The sequence below is a fragment of the Sorex fumeus genome, unplaced genomic scaffold (genome assembly GCF_029834395.1).
Source record: "Sorex fumeus unplaced genomic scaffold, SorFum_2.1 ptg000175l, whole genome shotgun sequence".
NCBI lineage: Eukaryota > Metazoa > Chordata > Mammalia > Eulipotyphla > Soricidae > Sorex > Sorex fumeus.
The window spans coordinates 1,234,479-1,255,000 of NW_026606232.1; the positions used below are offsets into that span (position 1 = coordinate 1,234,479).

At 58.8% G+C, this 20,522-nt stretch overlaps 1 protein-coding gene and 1 pseudogene across 1 annotated transcript in view; one reads left to right on the plus strand and one right to left on the minus strand.

Annotated features, from left to right (window-relative positions):
- Window positions 1-20,522, minus strand: part of GMDS (GDP-mannose 4,6-dehydratase) — a 453,738-nt gene that overhangs the window by 106,170 nt on the left and 327,046 nt on the right. The window lies entirely within an intron of this gene.
- LOC130017079 (ubiquitin carboxyl-terminal hydrolase isozyme L3-like) overlaps window positions 19,063-20,522 on the plus strand; it is a 20,068-nt pseudogene continuing 18,608 nt past the window's right edge.

Here is a 20,522-nt window from a genome sequence, read left to right on the forward strand (position 1 = left end):
GTGTACGTGTGTGCCCGTGTATGTGTGTGCATGTGCCCATACGTGCGTGCACACGTGTCTGTGTGTGTGCGTGTGCCCATGTGCGTATGCGTGTGCAGGCGCACGTGTTTGTCTGTGCGTGTGCCCGTGTTGTGTGTGCCTGTGTGGGCCTGCGCCTGCGTGTGAGTGTGTAGCCTGTTCATGTGTCCCTCCGTCTGAGCGGCATTACGATCCCCAGGTCAAAAATAAACATTTTCAGAACTCGGGCCCTTAAATATCTTTTAAATCAGGAAACAGGAAACTTTAATAGGTAACACGAGTCATTAGCCATATGTATGTGTGTAAACAGGGGGGTATCTAGTGTCGGGGGGGGGGGCGGAGGCGCGCAGTGTCGTGGAGACATGCTTTCTATTATTTCTACAAACATTTCAACGAGTCCATGGTAAATATTTAGAAGGCGCGCGTAATTGGCGGGGTGTGTTCCCAGCGTGTGAGGGAGGCCATTTCATCATTCGCCTCCGAGTGATCCGAGGGGCCGGGCAGCCGCTCTCGGGAGACAGGCAGCCCCGCGGCGCGTGGGACGGCAGCAGGAGCGGACAGCGGCTTTCCCAGGTGAGCGCGGCCCAAGGTGCTGCCCGTCAGCCTGGGGCGCCCGGCGCTCACGGACTCTCCGGGGCTGGGGCGGTCTGGTCCTCGTTAGCTACTGTGCGCTGAGGAGGCCGATTCTCAGCTGAAAAAGCGTTTCTGTTCAACTGCACGGGTGAGAACCGGCACTCGGAAGCTGGGAGCTCAAGGTGCCACGGAATCACTCCCGCCGACGGAGTCCGGGCAGGGACCAGGGGTGGCCACATGCCACGGCGCTGCAGGCTTTGTCCAACGCTGTCCGTTCCCTCCTCTGGCACTGGGGGTCGCAGAGATGGGACCCACAGCCCCAGAGCCCGGCTGTGCGTCTTGCAACCGTGCAGTGGGCTGTCTGACATGGCACACGGGAATCCCTGGGGCAAAGGGATCGTGGAACCCGGCCCGGATGAAGGGGGCGGGCACCTGGGATTCTGTCGCAGAGCTGAGCCGACCTGAACGCGGGGTGCAGGGAAGGGTCCCGGCCACGGGTGCAGGGAAGCCGACTCCGGCGGGCGTGTGCATCACACCATCACCAACAGCCAATCACAGGGTCTCGGTCAACATGGGGGGGCTTCAATTAGGGAGGAATAACACCATCGCGGGTCCGTTGTACTTTCTGCTTGGGCGCCGCCTGCTAGAGTCAGTTCTCAGGAAAGGCCTCTCGTTTGCCTTGGGGACGCTGTGTGACAGACCTCACTTCCTCTGGGACACTTTACCTCAAGGCCCGAGACTGACCACCGACCAATGACCCTTCCGAGGCTCTGCCTGCTCCACCCAGTGACCCTGAGCCCTGGGTCTGAGACAGTGCGTGTCCTTCCGACAGCACTGCATGTCGCTGTGTCTCACGGGAGTGGCGCTCACTGCACGTTCTCCGATGAAGGACACATCCAGATTCCCAGGGGAGATGGACTCTCTTAGGAGGAAGCCCCTGGCAGAGCAGGGGCTATAGAGCGATGCTTGTGAGGACACTGGGGGCTGGAGTGATAGCACAGCGGGTAGGGCATTTGCCTTGCACGAAGCTGACCTGGGTTCGATTCCCAGCATCCCATAGGGTCCCCTGAGCACTGCCAGGAGTAATTCCTGAGTGCAGAGCCAGGAGGAACCCCTGTGCATCGCCGGGTATGACCCAAAACACACACACACACACACACACACACACACACATACTCACAAAAGTAGCGTGTGGTGGGTGGCTTCTCAGCAAAGATGGCCTCTCTCTCAGGCCGATGTAACTGGGGGTGGACTTGGTCAGGGTGCTGGGCCCAGCTGGGCTGTTCTTCCGGTCCATTAAGGAACATGCCCTGGGCCTTCTCAGGGTGTCAGCAGGGGCCCCTGAATCGCAGCTCATGTTCTAGGCTGTTCCACCAGCCAGCAGGAAGACTGGTTTTTTTTTTCTTGTTTTATTTTGGGGGGAGGGCGCACACCTGGAGGAGCTCAGGGATCACTCCGAGGACCCCAAGCTGGGGTGTGCGGTCCAAGGCAAGCGCCCCTCTCTCTGGGCTGAGCCCCTGAGTGCAGCCACCACATGTGGAAGATCTTTCTGTGGGTCTCCAGCTTCCTTCCGTTCCTGAGACCCAGCCAGACCCTGAGATCCTTGGGGTGGTGGGTGGGGGCTGGGGGCTCCCCCTTCCGTCCGTCGGCTTCCTTTTCCCTATGGCGGTGATCATGAATCGAGAATCCCGGACCCTTTGAGGATTCCTCTCCACCCCCCCCACACCCTCCCCCTCTACCTCGGGCAGCCTCACCTGGGCAGATGGGGGTAGGGCCCATGGCTGGGCAAATGAAGATTGGGGCGCTGGGAGGGGGGGCTGCCCGGGGAAGAAGCTTGACCCCCAGGCTGGCACTTTTGCATTTACGTGCGCGAACGCCCTCGTTTCCGTGGGGTCCCCGCAGGTACCGGTCACGGTCACGGAAGGTCAGGTTCCAGGCCGGGTGGGGCAGACAGCTGGGAGCACGGGAGGAAACGCGGGGCCCACCCTTCCGTGCAGAGCAGACCTCAATGCCACGGCCCCTCCCCGTCCTCCCTCTCCTCCTCCCCCCCTCCTCCTCCCCCCCCCCCTCCTCGGCAGTTTCCTCCTTGGCAATCCGAGTCCTGTGAACGCCCCCCAGCACGGGAGGGGGACAATGGCAGGGACAGAGCCCTCTTTGTAAGTGGGAAGCCACTGTGCAAATGTTAGCTGTTGGTTTTATGGAGGCGAAAACTTGGCTTCCTGTTTGGAGAGCCAACCATTGAGCGGGAGGCGAGAATTTAGACCGGGGAAAGTGAAAGCGAGGAGGAGGCTGCGTCAGGAGCCCCTGGCCGCGGGGCGTCTCTGTCCTGCCCACAGCTCTCCACCGTTTGGAGGGGAAGACGGTGCTCCCGCCAGAGAGAAGGACCCCGGGGGCACGAGAGGGCACCAAGCCGCCCGCGTCGCGAGTAACACAGGTGCCAGTGTGGGGCCTCAATTTGCTTCACCGGCGCCCTGACCCGAACACACGTCAACCAAACACATGGGGTCTCCCCCATCACGGGTCGGGGTTCGAACACGCTCATTCCGCCTTCCTGCTCTGCTCAAGCCGCTGTCCTGGAACAACCTGGAAGACAACCTCCGCGTGGAAATGGGATTCCCGCAGGCTGCCGGGCGACCACCCGGATCCCAGCCCGTTCCCACCGAGCCCCTCCGGGGGCCACTCACGCTCACAGCCGCGTCTCTCCCCCGCCCCGGTCCCTGACTGAGAGTGGAGCAGAGTGGAGCCCCAAAGAGGAGCTGGGCACCGGACAGGCCCTCGTGGGGGTCCCCCCCTTTTTTTTCTCTTAGGACGCAGGACGGGGGCAAGTCAGTTCAACTGTGAAACAGGGAGAGCCAGGCCTCTTCTGCAGACTTGAAAAATAAACGAGAGACCGAGAGCCAAGCGCCTCGGGACAATGGCTGGCAGCGAGCGGCGGGTCAGCGAAAGGGTAGCTGGCGTGAGCGCGGACGGCCGTGCCAGCCCCTCGTTCAACGGGGTGTAGATACCAGCCAGGAGGAATCCGGCACCCTGCGCTGTTGTAAAAACACCTCCCCGAAGTCCGGCTGGTCTCCCCCCAGCCCCCCCAAGCTGGGAGAAGCACGAGAAGGCGGGAGACGAGACTTGTGTGCTCGGAACCCCCGTGGGCAGGGCCTGTTGGTCCGTCTGCCCTGGCAGCGTGACCCGCCCTCCCGGCATCTGCTCGTGGCACAGTCTGGTATGTGAGCCTGGCTCCCTGAGCACCGCGAAGGCAGCGTTGGTTCACTTTGATTCATTATTAAGGGAAAAATAAAAAAATGGTCCTTAAGGAAAAGGAGAAGCGGGGTCCCAAAGTGGGATGACGTCCTGCTGCGAGCGCCGCCAGAGGGGCCGGAGAGAAAGCCCAGCGGGGAGGGCGTTTGCCTGGCACGCGGCCGACCCCGGTTCGATCCCCGGCATCCCAGATGGTTCCCCGACCGCTGCCAGGAGTGATTCCCAAGTAACCCCTGAGCATCGCTGGGTGTGACCCCCCCAAAGGCCCCGGAGCCCCCACCAGAGTAGAGAAGAGAGCCGTGATCAGGAAACGGGGGTGGGTGCGGGGGTGGGCTGGGCTGGGTCCCCAGAACATTCCGGAAGGCAGCACAAGCAGGGGTGGAAGCGACGTTTGCCGGCATCATATCAGTGATCACCTCCGGGAAAATCAAGCAGGAGACAGGAGTCGAAGCCCACAATGAAGGTCACCCCAAGGAGAGACAGGTCCACGGGACACCCCTTTCTGCTTCTCGGAGAATCACCAGGCACTTGAGCACTGTCCCAAGAGCAAGTCTTTGAGCACTGCGCCAAGAGCAAGACTTTGAGCACTGTCCCAAGAGCAAGTCTTTGAGCACTGCGCCAAGAGCAAGACTTTGAGCACTGCACCAAGAGCCAAGTCTTTGAGCACCGACCCAAGAGTATACCCTGAGCACTGACCTGAGAGTAGTAGCCCTCGAGCTCCTGTGGGGATGGTCCCCACCCCTGTCCCCCCACCCCCCGACTAAAAATGAAAGCTCGAGGCAGCCACAGAACATATTCTGGGACGGCGAAGGACTTGAGGAGCGCCTGTGTGTAGCCGCCCACATCCCTCCCCTCCCGAGTGGTGACGGGTACGTGTCCCCCCTCGCCCCATCAAGGAGGCCCTGACACTGGACATCAGACTGTGCTGAGAGGAGGGGGGAGAAGAGGTCAGAGATGCTGAGGGCCGGAGCCCACCGGGCTGACCAGCCTGCAGAGCTCCAGGGTGGGGAGATCAGGCCGGGGGCGGCGGGGCAGCCCCAGGGGCCGGAGAAGCCCCCCCACCCCACCCCACCCCCGGGCTCGGAGCGCAGCCGTCCACCCTGCAGGTGATGGGCTGTCAGGAGCAAGCGGTTTCTGGAAGAAGGAGCGTTTTATTGAAAACACCAGCTCGCGCGGCCCGGCTGGACTTCCTCATGTTTCAGCCGCGATGGATGTTTCAGAGCACACAGGGGGGCTCTCCATCACCCCGGCCGTGGCCGCTCCTGCAGGTGGTCTCTGGCGCTGCCCGCCCCCCGGGGCCTAGCTGGATGCACGCTGAGCTGTCTCCTCGGATGACACAGGCACGCAGGCCGAGGCCGCGGGCCGGAGACAGACGCTGGGCGCTGGGGACCCGTGAGCTCTCCTGGGCAACGTGGTGGCCCCTGGCCCTGCGAGCCGTCCACGGGGCCACGATTCACGTGGGGCGCCGACAACACCCGCAAGGCAGAAACCCCCTCTAGGCCTGGGGGCACTCCCGTGGGGCTCTCGCGACCCGCCTCTCCGAATCCACGGAAGAATTTGAGTTTCGAGTACGTGGGCTGATGAGGGAAAGGTCGGCGGGAAACCGGGTGTTTCCCGGTAGACTGTCGGGATGTTCTTGGAAGGCACCAGAAGAAGCAGAGCCTGAGATCAACTCAAAAGAGAGGTGGACGGCTGGCCCCTGGCTGCCAACGGCTGGGGTCCCCGGTGCTAGGGATCTCACACAAGCCCCCTGGTTCCTAGTCAGGGGCCTGTCCACAGCCGCAGAGGTGAGGGGAGGCGGGGGGAGGAGGAAACTCTCGGGGACAAGGTGGGCAAGAGGTGCTCGTGGGCCAGCCACGGAGTGCAGAGGGGCTGGCCCGGCTCTCAGCGCCAACGCCTGAGCTCCCAGAGGTGAATTCCCGTGAGAAAGGGAGAGAGAGAGGTAGGCAGGCCTCCGGGGGTGCGCCCGGCCTCGGGAGGGCTCCGGAATCAAGACCCCTCGCAGAGGACAGAAAGGAGTCTAACAGGAAGGCCGCCGCCCGTTTTAAGAAGCGGCCAGTCCATTAGCCATTTATGAGTATCTGAGCGTTCAGGGATTTACTCCTGGGTCAAAAGTTCAGATCATTTTACCCAAGCGTTTGGATTTTTCTTCCCTTTTTTGGGGGTGGAAAAAAAATCATTATTGGATTGACTTTGGGGATAAGCGCGTCAGCCCAAAGCACACAAGGGCCTACGGTGGCTCAGAAGTGACATGCAGCGGTCGGAGCTATAGCACAGCGGGGAGGGCGTTAGCCTTGCACGCGGCCCACCCGGGTTCGATTCCCGGCATCGCATAGGGTCCTCCGAGCACCGCCAGGGGTAATTCTTGAGTGCAGAGCCAGGAGTAACCCCTGAGCATCACTGGGTATGACCAAAAGGGGGAAAAAAAAGAAGAAGGGACATGCAAGGGGCCGAGTCGTGAGAGGAAATCGGACTGGAGAGAGAGAGAGAGAGAAAGAGAGAGAGAGAGAGGAGAGAGAGAGACAGAGAGAGAAAGAGAGAGAGGAGAGAAGAGAGAGATAGAGAGAAAGAGAATGAGAGAGAAGAGAGAGAGAAAGAGAGAGAGCTCCATGGGTTAGGCTGGCTCCTGGGTCGCACCCCCTGCCACCAAGCAGCACCCCAGACACCGAAGAAAGGAAGGCAGTTGTGACATCTGCTGCTCACACTGTTCCCACAGCGTGGCATCTATGCCGGAGGCCGCACGCACACACACACACACACACACACACACACACACACACACACACGAGTGAATCCCACGCACTCGCCCTCCCTCACCTCTGCCCCCGAGGGACCTGCGGATTCCAGAAGAGCCCGTGATCTGGTGTGGAGAGACGGGCTGTCTCCTGCCCGTCCTGGGGCTCATCACTCCCGCGCCACCGAGTCGTTCCCCCGACCCCACCCCCCTCCCCCTCGCAGCTTCCCGGCATCGATCACAGGCTCGTCCCGCGGCCCCCGACGACCGGCAGAGGGATGAGTTGATATGAGCTATGGTGGCGCTTGCAGCCGTGCGTGCGGCCGGCCCCGGCCCGCCGATGAGTGATGGGGGCTCTTCTTCGCAGCTGCAGATAGCTTTCAGAGTGTGCGGAGCAACGCGTGATGCAATCTCTCACTAGGCTATTAAGGCGGATTAGGGCCCATCAGCATCCCCCGAACGATGGCCACGTGTAAATGTGCGGACACGGGCGGGAACACACTCACCCCAGCCTAGAAGTCGGGGGAAGATGTTGCGAGCTCGGGCTCACATTGGAAACACATGTGCCGCCAAGGGGTGGGCCAGCAGAGCCCATGCTGAAAGGCGCGGGGTGGGGGGCCAGAGGGGTTGGGGGCTTCTGGGCCCGCAGTGGCACAAGGACTCACTCACCCCTCCCTTTCAGCTCGGTGACCTGGAAGGTGCCAATGGTCACCATCATCTTTTTTTTTTTTTTTTTTTTTTGCTTTTCGGGTCCCACCCAGCGATGCACAGGGGTTTCTCCTGGCTCTGCACTCAGGAATGACTCCTGGCGGTGCTCGGGGGACCCTATGGGATGCTGGGAATTGAACCCAGGTCGGCCGTGTGTGAGGCAAATGCCCTCCCCACTGTCCTATCGCTCCAGCCCGAACCCCTGGACTTGGTTTTGACAGTCTTTTTTTTTTTCTTTCTTTTCTTTTTGGGTCACACCCAGCGATGCACAGGGGTTCCTCCTGGCTCTGCACTCAGGAATCACTCCTGGCGATGCTCGGGGGACCCTATGGGATGCTGGGAATCGAACCCAAGTCGGCCTGGGTGCAAGGCAAACTCCCTGCCCGCTGTCTCTATTGCTCCAGCCTCGGTCACCGTCATCTTTAACCCTTGATAGAGTGAAGTCGATCGGTGAGGGCTGAAGGTTGGAGCAGCTAGTTGGAGGCGAAGCAGAGATTCTCGGTGGGGACGAAGGATTTCTTCTTGGGGGGCCAGAACAAAGGGGTGCCCAATCCGGGGGGCTGCGCTGGGCAGGGGGGATTTCCAGGTTCAGGTGACTCAGTGGCTTCTGGTCTTTGGCTTCTGCCCAAGGGTTTGCTCGGGGCTGACCCTACCACGCTCTCGCTCACGGAACGGGCCCGGAGGCCCGGGGTCTGGGGTCCACTCTCTCGGAAATGCCCCCTCCTCAGGCCTGGCGGGGCCAAAACACAGCCCTGCTCTGCGGCCCGCACAGATGGGACACTTCACTAGCAGACACGCTGCTCCGGCAGTGCAGGGGGCCTGGAGGGGGGCGGGGAGGAACACGAGGGGCCCCCGGGGACGTGTGTGTGTGGCTCAGTTACACGGAATGTGCAGAGACTGTTTCTCTTTTTTTTTTTTTCCCCAAAAATTACTTCATTAAGATGTTTTAATTGAGAATTTTATGTCTTACGCTACTGTTCGTCAGGCTGTCTCATGAACATAACCCAGCATGACGCCTGTCACCAGTGTACCCGTCGCCCGGCCCCAAGGACCCCAACACCCCACCCACCCCTGCAACACCTCCAACTCGGTTGTGTGAACTGAGTTCTGCCATGATGCTGCTTCTGGACCTTTGTTCCCATGCATCACTAGTCCCCCATAGGAGAGCGCCATTCTGTGTCTGTCCCTCCCCTTCTGACCGACATCACTTAGCCTGAGGTCCTCCGGCGCCATCCATGCTGCTGCAGCAAATGGCATGGTTTTGTCCTTTCTTAGAGCTGTGTAGTATTCCACTGCCATCTATTCGTCTGCAGCCGGGCATTTGGGCTGCTTCTGTATCTTGGCTAAAATGAATCAGGCCCAAATGCACAGACGGTCATTGAGATGTCGGACAGCGGTTTCCAACCACTGGCCTTTGAGGTAGTACTGGCCCGCAGGTGGACAGAGCTTGGAAACCACCCACCTCGGGGCTTCCGGATCATCCAACCACCCCTGCCTCCACCCCGAGCATCGAGCTTGGTCCTCCGTGCTCACAGATGCGCCGGTGAGACCAGCAGGCGCCATTTTGGGCTCGAACCCTGCCACATGGGGTCCAAATCCCCAAAGCAGCTCCTTCCTGCCCTGGCTTTCGGCGCAGCTGACCCCGGGAATGACCAAGCACCAGAGGGAAGATGGACACTCCCCACCTGGGGTCGGTAGGGTCCTGGGGGCCTACACTGAGGACATACGCGGGTCAAGCTGGCAAAGGGGCGCAGTGAAGAGATGCCGTCCAGCCCAGGGTCGAGACAAACGGTCACCTCGCACTGGCAGGTGCCCACCAGGAGACCCCGTCTCCCGGGCCACTGAGGTTGGAGGGAACTGCTACTGGCACACACAGGCACACAGCCACACCCACACACAGACACACAGAGACACACACGGACATATGGACACACACAGGCACACACAGACACACATGGACACACGGACACACACAGGCACACAGACACACATGGACACACGGACAAACACGGACACATATAGGCACACACAGACACACATAGGCACACACGGACACACATAGGCACACACACAGGCATACACACAGATACACATGGGCACACACATACACACAGGCACACACAGGTGCACAGAAAAACACACACACAGATACACACAGATGCACAGACATACAGGCTCACACAGGTGCACATGGGCACACATAGATATACACAGGCACACACAGACACACACGGACACATACAGAGACACACAGGCACACACAGGAACACACACGGGTACAGACACAGGCACACACAGTCACACACACAGGTGCGCACCCAGGCACGCACACGGCACACACATCCCGTCCACCTGGCCGCCGTGGCGGGTGTGGCCCTGGGCCTCGGGCTGCCTTGGGGCGCACGGGGCGCACCAGGTCCCCCGGGGAGCCCGGCTCCGCCCCGCGCGCAGTGGAGGACGCTCTGGGGTGCGCCCCACCGTCCCCGTCCATCCGAGCCCGGCCAGCTCCCCGCGGCCCGGCCCGCGTGAATGATGAAACCGCGCATTAAAAGCTTGAGACCTGTTAGGGCAGCAATATTAAGTTTGGTATAAATAGAGCTGAAATAATCCAGACAGTTTTATGACCTCCTACCCCAAATAAAGGCGCAGGGCTGAATTCCTTCCCTAGAAATAGCGGTCAGCCCCGCTAACAGATGGAAGCGCCGGGTGGAAACTTCAATAAAGGCCACAAAGAGGCGTTTGTACGCGCGGGGCGCGCGCTCTCGAAAAAAAGGGGAGCTGGAAAATGGAACTTTGTTTTATTTTGATAGGATGCCAAAACAGGGCCGCGTTCCTGGAGGAGCCGCATAAAGGGGCGAGTGAGACGGGCCTTCTCAACACCTCTGCAAGGGCCCCCCTGGGCCCCATTTGGCCCGGACGACTATTTATATGACAGGTAAGGGAATAATTCGGCCGGATTCGGTTACACCCGGGCCCCCGTGACCCTGGGGTCAAAAGAGCAGAGGCAAAAGTGACAACGTACATAATTGACCGGTGGGGGGAATGGCGCCTGACTGGGTGGCTGTGGCCGGCACGGAGGCAGCTGCGGAGTGCAGAGAGGACGGCCGGGGACCGCGGCTCCTGGGGGCGGGTGGGGTGCGCCGGGGCCCTCCCGGGGGGCTCCGCTGCCCCCGACCTGGAGTCCCTCCACGGGGCGCAAACGGCAAGTCTGGACCACGTGCCGGCGTGGCATTCCCCGTCGCGGGATTAGAGCGGATCAGGCTAAGGGCTTTCCACGGGCGCCCCACACCCCACCTGCGAGTTCGGGGGGTCGCTGGAGGGAACCTCCCCTTCCTGCCGGCCAGGAAAGAAGCTGGCTGAGCTGGAGGGTGGACTGTCCAGGCTGCACTGGCAGAAGTGGACCCTGGAGTCTCTCTCTCTCTCTCTCTCCTTCTCTCTCTCTTCTATCTCTCTCTCTTCCCCCATCTCTGTCTCTCTGTCTCTCTCATTCCCTCTCTTCCCTGCCGGCACAGAACTGCCCGTGCATGTTTTTACATCCGCGCGGCCTCAGCTTCCCCAGCGCAGTTCAGGTTTCTCACGGCTGGGCCCAGCTGCCTGTCACCTCTCAGGAGCCCTGTGCAGGCCTGGACGGGGTCTGGCTCTGTGTGTGTGTGTATGTGTGTGTGTGTGTGTGTCGGAGGTCTCCAGGCAGAAAAAGCTCCCCTCGGGAGACACACGGGTTGGGGCCGGGGCTGGGCACCCTCCACTTGGCCCCGTGGGCAGCTGGAGGTGGGCAGGGGTGTGGGCACCGCTGCCTCCTGCCCATCAGGGCCATCGCTGGCCTGCACAGAGCCCGGACACCAAGAGGCCATGGCCCTGGGCTGGAGAGGGCTCTGCGGGAGCCCCGGGCTATGGCCAGCAGGGCACGCCCATCCCCTGGACACTGACCACAGGCTGTGAGGGGTGTGTCTTCTCGGCATCGCCCGTGACCCTCTTTCTGACTCATGCCCTGACCACCCGGGGCCCCTGGCCATCCCAGTCAGCAGGGCCCTGGGCCGAGTGCCTGGAGGTGCCCCTGCCGTGACTTCCGCTCAGCATGGAGGGTCGGCTCGTGGCGCTTTACAGGGACGAAGGGTGGCACGGAGGACGATGCCCAACCCCCATGCGCTGCTGATTTCTAGTCCAGACAGGCGGTTTTCAGAGGTACCACAGCTGCCCAGAGGCCCTGAGCTCGGGGGACAGCGGCCGACAAGCGTCCCGCACCAATGGGCACCGGGAGACCGGGTGGGACACCAACCCAGGAACCCAGCGCCAGAATCCTGCCGAAACGGGGACAGGGCCTGGCCCAGCTTGGCCCAGGGTCACAGAATTTGGCCCGGTTCTTTCATTTACTTCCTGTCTCCAGGTAAGCCACCTAAGAAATAAATTTCTTGTCAAAAAGAAGCGGGGTTGGTGCCAACAAACTATGTCGGGTAGAGCTATGAGTGTCCCCAGAGCCGCCAGCTGTAGACTCGTGCCAACCTCACACCGTCCACTCGGCATCTATAAACGTTGGCGGTCTCCCTTCTCCCGACACTGTAAGTCTCAACACGGGACGCGGGACCCTCCCGAACCCGCATCCGGGACCTTCTATTCTCTTTCAGGGCTAAGCCCAGCTTTGGGAGGACCCACAAAAACCCGAATTCGGAGCCGACGGGACCGTCACACACGTCAGCTGACGTCTCTGCGTGGAAATGCTTCCTGCCTGCAAGTGCGGTTCTCAGAGTTTCCAGAGTTGGGCTGGGGGCTGGGGTGGGGGTCACCACTGGGGTCTCACACACGCAAAGTTCTCAGGCTCTGCCCCTGAGCTTACGAACCTTAACTCGGTCTCAGCAAGGGCGAGGATCAAGAATTACCACACACCAGGCAAGAGATGAACTGTAAAATGGGAAGGCGGGAAGGCCCCAAAGCAGGGACCCCGATAAGGGGGGGTGGAGAGACGGGGGTCCTGCTGGGGGCCTGGCACCAAGGAACGTCCGATTCAGCTTCTTGGTGACTTCCCTGAGCAAGCGCTTATTTTTAAAGCTGTCTTATCTTTATTTATTTCTTTTAATGCTGCTTTTATGAAAGCGCCGTGATTCACCAAGTCCCTCATAGTTGGGTTTAAACAGGCAACGTCCTCAGAGCTTAGGAGCCCGCTGATCCCATGGACGAGAGCGGGAAAAGCGGGGAATTATCCTTCACCTACCCGCATACAGCCTGACGATTCAGCTCTCGAAATCCCACACAACTGTAAATAAGGAGTTGAGGGGTTGGAGCGATAGCACAGCGGGTAGGGCATTTGCCTTGCACGCGGCTGACCCGAGTTCGATTCCCAGCATCCCATAGGGTCCCCTGAGCACCGCCAGGGCTAATTTCTGAGCACAGAGCCAGGAGGAACCCCTGAGCATTGCCGGGTGTGACCCCAAAAAGCAAAAAAAAAAAAAAAAGAAAGAAAGAAACTGAAAGCAATTTGTCTTCCAAAGTCGTGTCTGGGTCAGAGCGATAGAACCAGCGGGGAGGGCGTTTTGCCTGGCCCGTGGCCGACTTGGGTTGGATCCCCGGCAAGTGCTCCCCGAGTGCAGGGCCAGGAGTCAGCCCTGAGCACCACCGGCTGTGACAACAACAAGGACGAGTTGCATCTTTCTCTTTCGTAGGTTTAGAAACACAGTAAAGGGGACAGCGAATAGGCCAGGCCATTGTCAGAACTGGAGATGCTCTTTGTAGGACTGAGTTTCCAAGGGAACGGGTGGCTTGGGACCCTTGGGACACTGGTGGAGGGAAGTGGGTTCTCTGGTGTGTGTGTGTGTATGTGGGGTCTGAGTGATGCATGCATGGGAAGGGTGAGTCACTGTATTGCGTATCCCGGTACTGCAACAAATTGGGGGGGGAGAGGGAGAGAGAGGAGGAACGGGATGGGGAGAAAGAGAGAGAGAGAGAAGGAGAGAGGGAGAGGGAGAAAAAGATGGAGAGAGAGGGAGAAAGAAAGAGAGAGAGGAAGAGGGAGGAGGAGGGGGGGAGGGCTGAGCAGGGCTACAAAGGGGCAGTGGCGGCCAGGACCCCCTCCCTACCCTGCAGAGAAGGGACTCCCGGCACCCCCCCAGCAGGAGGACACTGCGGTGACTGGAGTCCGTCCGTGCCTAAGGCTTGGCCCCGGAGAGGCTGAGGGAGAGAAGGGAGGCCACAGGGCCTGGCCCGCAGTGCAGAGGCTGGGTGTGGGCGAGGGGACAGGAAGGAGAGCTGGAGGGGGGTGGGGGACAGCTGGCAGGGAAGGGGCCCGAACAGGCTCGGGAGTGGGGGTGTGTGTGTGCAGGGGAACTTCGAACCCTCCCGGGCTGCCCCCTGCCGGTGCTCTCGGCTTCGGAAGGTTGGCGACCCCAGTACTCGCCGGCAACCAGGGGACCCACCAGGAGCCGCTGGCATTCTTTAGACCGGGTGGAAGTCATCGAGAGGGAGAATGGAAAGCACTGCGCCGTGGTGGTAAACTCCCCCCCCCACTTTTTTAATGTGGGACCCAGACATTAGCCCGCGAGCACCTTGCCGGCCTCTGCCCGGCCCACCGGCAAACCCCACCCCGCAGCTCCTCGGGCCTCTCCAAAGTCATTTGTGTCAAAACAAAACGCAAGTTTCCCACTTAATAAAAACGCAAGGCTAATAGACTTGAACATTTACGGCATGTTCCTTGGGTCGGCCTTAATCTCCCCCTCGGCTGGGCCGCCGCCCTATAAATCACGTCCTTAAGTTATCATTGTTATAGTAGCAATAAAAATAATAATAAAAGTACTGTGAGGTCAGAGAATGTCAAGAACAGTCAGAAAAAACGAGGGAGACATAAAACAAAGTAGAAAGGGGCGCAGGTACAGTACCTCGGCGCGCGGCGGCGGGGGGGGGAGACGTCCGTGCGGTTTAACGAGCCCCCCCGAGCCCCAGCTGCCGGCCACGTGAAAAGCCCATCTCTGCAAACAAGGGGCCCCTTTCTCTCCCGGCGCAGGGGCGAACGCGAGGGCCCGGGCGGGTCCTCTGAATTTAGCTTTTCTGGGAAAATTAAGCACCAAGACATTTGACCCGCCGCCCTCCCCCCGCACACAGAATTAGTCAAACAAGGTGCTGGTCGCGGATGCCTGAAATACTTTCATTCCGTTGGTTCTGGGGGTGGGGGCCGCACATCTCGAGGACCCCGCCGGGGACGCGGCTCTCCCGGACGGCAGCTTGGTGCAACGGTCCCCAGGGTGCCCTTTGGGGTCTGTGGTGCTCAGGGCAGGGTTGGCGGGGGGGGGGGGCAGGGCTGTGCCCAGCAATTTCAGGGGACGTGTGGGGTGTGGAATCGAACCTGTATCAGGCATGTGCTACGTGTGTGTGTGCACGCGTGTGTATGTGTGCGGTGTGTCTGTGTGTGTAGTGCGTGTGTGCATGTGTGTGTATCTATGTATGTGTGTATGTGTGGTGTGTGTGGTGTGTGTATGTGTGTGGTATATGTGTGTGTGGTGTGTATGTGTGTGTGCATGTGTGTATGTGTGTGCACATGTGTGTATGTATATATGTGTATAGTGTGCATCTGTGTGCATGTATTTGTGTAGGCATGTATATGTGTGTGTATGTGTGAATGTGTGTGTGAATGTGTGTGTGTGCGCGCCCTTGTGCGGTGGGCTGTCACTGTGGCTCTCTGGGCCACACTGGGCTGGAACGTGGTTCTGGACCTGCTGTGTGGTCTCCCACCAGCCCCCAAATGTCGGCCGAGAGCTGAGACTTTAATGCAGAAAATCTTGGGAGCTGTGTGAGCTGTGTGAGTGTGTGAGTGTGTGTGGCTGTGTGAGTGTCTGAGCTGTGTGAGTGTGTGGCTGTGTGAGTGTGTGTGTGTGGCTGTGTGAGTGTGTGGTTGTGTGAGTGAGTGTGTGAGTATGTGTGTGGCTGTGTGAGTGTGTGTGGCTGTGTGAATGTGTGTGTGGCTGTGTGAGTGTGTGTGTGGCTGTGTGAGTGTGTGAGCTGTGTGAGTGTGAGTGCCTGGCTTTGAGTGTGTGAGCTGTGTGAACGTGTGTGTGAGTGAGTGTGGCTGTGTGTGTATCAGCTGTGTGAGTGTGAGTGTGTGTCTGTGTGAGTGTGTGTGTGTGGCTGTGTGAGTGTGTGGCTGTGTGAGTGTGTGTGGCTGTGTGAGTGTGTGTGTGGCTGTGTGAGTGTGTGTGGCTGTCTGAGTGTGCGGCTGTGTGAGTGTGTGTGTGGCTGTGTGAGTGTGTGTGGCTGTGTGAGTGTGTGAGCTGTGTGAGTGTGAGTGCCTGGCTTTGAGTGTGTGAGCTGTGTGAACGTGTGTGTGAGTGAGTGTGGCTGTGTGAGTGCATCAGCTGTGTGAGTGTGAGTGTGTGGCTGTGTGAGCTGTGTGAATGTGTGTGCGTGAGTGTGGCTGTGTGAGTGTGTGAGCTGTGTGAGTGTGAATGTGTGAGCTGTGTAAATGTGTGTGTGTGAGTGTGGTTGTGTGAGTGTGTGTGTCTGTGTGAGTGTATGAGCTGTGTGAGTGTGTGAGCTGTGTGAGTGTGAGTGCGTCGCTGTGTGAGCTGTGTGAATGTGCGTATGAGTGTGAGTGTGGTTGTGTGTGTGAGTGTGAGTTTGTGGCTGTGTGAGTGTGTGAGCTGTGTGAGTGTGTGGCTGTGTGAGCTGTGTGAATGTGTGTGTATGAGTGTGGTTGTGTGAGTGTGTGGCTGGGTGAGCGTGTGAGTGTGTGAGCTGACCGAGCTGCCTGCCACCGGCGCAGGACAGGGGCAGCGGGCAGCGGGCAGCGCAGCTGGAGAAGTTTCTGGGCAGAGGGGGCCGGGAGGGAGCAGGACCCCCGCGCGGGCGGTGGCGGCTGCAGCGTGGGTGGCCTTGAGTCCTGCCACGTGCTCCCCCACGACCTTGGCGGGCTCCCCGCCCCCGCAGTGCCCTAGCCCAGATGTCAAGCTGGAATATTAATACCCAGAGGTTAGCGCGGCGGCGAGGGAAGGGCTGGCAGGGCCGCCGGGGCCGGCACCAGGAGGAAACCGTGAATCACCAGGCGGTACGGCCACAGGCGGGAGGCCCAGCCAGAGCGCAGGCCGGGCTGGGCCAGGGCCGGGTGGGCTGGGGGGCCCTGACGGCCTTCACGGGGCCCGTTCCTGCCGTCCGTCCGGGACAGACGCCGAGGGGGCAGGCAGGGGCGACGGAGCCAGGGGCCCTAGCGGGAGCTGCGTGGCTGGTTCCTGTGGGGGCCGGGGCTGGCAGTCTGGGTGTGCTCCGGACACGTCAACCCTGGGCTGGGGGCCCCGAGAGCTGGGGGTGACGTCACTGCCCCAGGGAACTGGTGCTTCTGGAACCATCCTGCCAGCCGCTCACTCGGGCCCAGTGGGGTCAAAGCTTCCCTCGGCTCCAAACGCCATGGGCCGCGCGGGGCAGGTGGCCACCACTTCAGGCCCCAACCGTCTTCCCTGCGACACCCCGAGACCGGATGTCAGTGACCACATGGCCTCCAGGACCCCCTTCCTCTCCCCCCAGTGCGATGGCCCTCCCTCCTGACACCAGCTACAAACCTGGGGGCCCCACTGGCATTGGTGCTCTGTGGCCGCCGTCCAGCCGTGGTCAGATGCAGTGACTGATCCCCTGGCCAGCCAGGAAGCCCCACCAGTTCATGTGTGCTGAGTTTTTTTTTTTTTTAGGGGGTTGCCGTGTAGACGTGGTGGCTGGGATTAGTGCCATTGTGGCCACACTGAGCCATCCAGGAGCTTAGAGGCTGGGCTGCCAGGGCCAAAGGCGCTGACCCTCTAACCATGAGCAGTCCTGCCTGCTCCATACTGCGGAGCCCTGGGCATGTGCCACAAGTCACCCCAGGGACACAAACACGGGTGCGGCCCCAGGCAGCCCCCTCCTCCCCCCATCCCGGAGTGACGAAGATGTTACTACTCAGGAAATTCCAAGGATTTACAGTGTCCCTTCCAAGGACGAAGGGCACACCAGGCAGAGGTTTTATTGCCCAAGAATTGGTCACCAGCATCGCTTTCTTATTCCGTCATGGCTGCCGGGAACAGAGCTAACCATCGTGCCCGCTTTGACAAGCGTGGCATACCACGTGGCTGCCACGTCACCGACACCGTTTTTTCCTTTATTAACTTCTAGGACTAAAGTTATCTGCAGGCCACGCTCACGGGTGCGTTATTCCCCACCCCAACCCCCTCCCTCCCCAATCTCGTCTCCAAGATCTGCCTTCTTTGTTCTTAAACGGGTCGCACGCTGCCTTAGGGACGGGGGGCCGCCCCGTGGTGGTTCGTTTCCACGGAAGGCTGGGAACTGCACGGCCGCTGTCAGGGCTCTTATCAACCCTCCTCACTTGTTGACAAACCCAGACATAAACGGGGCCACTCCACTCTGACAGCTGCGGAATAAACGCATGGGGCTTCGGGGTTACCAGACAAGCCCCCTTTGTCAAGAGGCAGATAAGGCAATAATTAGCAGTGATAATGAACAAGAGCTCACATTTATGGAATGCCTTCAGCGTGGAAGGCACAGCCTCATAAAGGCTGGCGTGAGGGGAATGAGGTCACCTCCAGGAAACCCGGATGTTTCCTGGGGAAGGCGGAGGGAGCCGTGGACAGAGAGCCCCGGCCGGGCAGCCGACGTTCCCACTTGGACACCTCCAAAGTGGTCAGGCGTTTCTTCTGTCTGGGGCAATGACTTTCTCCTTCCTGTCCTGCAAACTGGGTTGTGGGGTGGGGTGGGGACGCCGCACCTAGCCGGGTTCAGGGCTGCCTCCTGGCTCTCTGTTCACAGGCTCAGGGATCACACCGATGGTGCTTTGGGGGAAACCGTCTGTGATGCCAGGGAGTGCAAAGGGAGCAAAGCCCAGCGGGAGTGATCTCTGAGTGGAGCCAGGAGGAAGCCCTGAGCACTGCCCGGAGCTCGTCCCCTGCCACAGATAAGGCCACTAATGTCTTTGGAAAGGAACCAGAAAAGCCATATTCTTGAAGAAACCAATTTAGATGCCAACCAGACCCTAAATACACTATGTGGTCTAAGCGAATGTATTTATTTCCATAGAAAGTTTATATATATATATATATATATATATATATATATATATATGCCGGTAAAGAAACTGAGGGAGAGATTTTTTTTTTTTAAGAATTCTCAGTCATGCCTAAAACACGAGATGATTCAAACACACACACCTGCAAGAAGAAAAACCGGCGAGAAGAATACTCCACTCTGGGCTGATGTGTCTGGGATCTGCCTCCAGAGGTGAGGAACGCAGAGAGACTTCACCAAAGAGCAAAGCTTCTCCACGGTGAAATAACACCATCATCCAAACGAGAGGTCATCCCACAGAAGGGGAGAAGAGATTTGCAAATCGTAGGTCTGACAAGGGGTTCATACCCCCAAATACACGGAGAAGTTGTAGAACTCGACCACTGAAAACAAACATCCCAGCCGAGGAAATGGTCAAAAGTTCTGCACAGTTACCGCTGCAGAGAAGATCTACAGATGGCCAAGAGACACACGGAATGTTCACGTGACGGATTGTTAGGGAGATGCAGGTTCAACCCACAATGATTTATCACCTCGCATCTGTGAGAGGGGCTTCTACCGGAAAAAAAAAAAGACAAGAAACAAGTGTTGGCAAGGATGGGCAAAGGATTCCTACATGGTGCAGTGGGACAGTCATTAAGGAGACAGCACGGAGACACCTCAAGAACGAGGAACATAACCCCTGTGGTCCCACGAACCCACATCCAAGCAGTGATTTGAGCAAGACAGGAATGCTCCTCTAAACAGACAGGTATGTCTTCATGTTCACCGCAGCACTACTCACAGCTGTCAAGATCTGGAAGCAACCTCGGTCCCGGGTCAACAGGTGAGTGGACACACACACACACACACACACACACACACACACACACACACAGAGGAATCATCTTGGCTGGCGACTCCAGAGGGCTGGTTCTGGATGTCTGCCTCATATTTCCTCCTGAAGGTTTCCAGAGGACTGGAGGTGTGGCCGTTTTATCTCATGTGGAATAATAAACAGTGTGTGTGTCTGTGTGTGTTGTGGGGGCAGAGAAGGAGGAAAACCACAACTAGAGCATTTGTCCTTTTCCTTCGAGATAGTGCTTGAAAAGCTCAGACTAAGAAAAAAAAATAATGCCAAGCTGGTCCAGGTTAGGAAATATTTTTGGAGTCTGTGTGTGTGTGTGTGTGTATTTCTTTTCATCAATTCGGAACTTTAAAAAAAATCTCTTATTATAACACCGTGATTTGCAAAGTTGTTCATAATACAGCTGTTTCACACATTCAATGTTGCAACCCACCGGTCCCACCGTCACCGTGACCTTCCCTCCACCAATGTCCCCCGTTCCCGACCTCCTCCCTAAGCCCGCCCCGTGGCGGGTACAAACAACTTGACTTCAGATTGCTTGTGACAATAAGAGGGGAAATGGAATGATTAGGGAACAGATCGGGAAGCGTCGATTTGGGATGGTCGTCACCTCTCACAAAGTTACTGTCTGAAGTTATTGTCTGAGGAGTTACTGAGCTGGCTGGTGCTAGCTGAGCCTCCCGGACCATTCTCACTCCTTGAGCTTGGCGGTCTTGATGGGCGCAATCGTCCCATCAAGTCTGCTGTGCTCCTACTGGACTGGCAGTGCTCTGGAAGTGGGAGGCGCAAACAACTTGACTTCAGATTGCTTGTTACAGTAAGAGGGAAAATGGAATGATCAGGGGAGAGATTGGGAAGAGTCACTTTGGGATGGCCGTCGCCTCTCACCATGTGGCCGCATATGTGGCCATGCGCTCCAGGAACTGTGGCACTGGGACAATTTGGCTGCCGGTGGCTTGCCGGGTGCAGTTGTGGGGCTGGGCCAATTCCATGCCGGAGGCTGTCAGGTGCAGGTGGGGGCTGCTGAGGCAAGGCCAAGAAGGCCACAGGGTTTCCAGTCAGGAGACTGAGCTACCTCAGATGACTTGGCAGTTTGTTGGCTTGATGAAGGAAGTGCTTTCTTACCCGTATTCTGAATCACTCCATGTGCTTTTCAGAAGCAACCAATTCTCAGGACTCCCGATGGCCCGAAACAAGGCCATTTAATGAGGAGGCCTGGGAAGTCATCATTTTATAGAGAGAGAGTCTCCCCACAAGTGCTCTTAAGGAGCAAGCCACATTTGGGGGTCTTGAATTTGAGGCATTTTTGTTTGTTTGGGGACCAAATTTAGTTGAGCTCAGGGGCTACTCCTGGGGCGGAGGGGGTCACCCTTG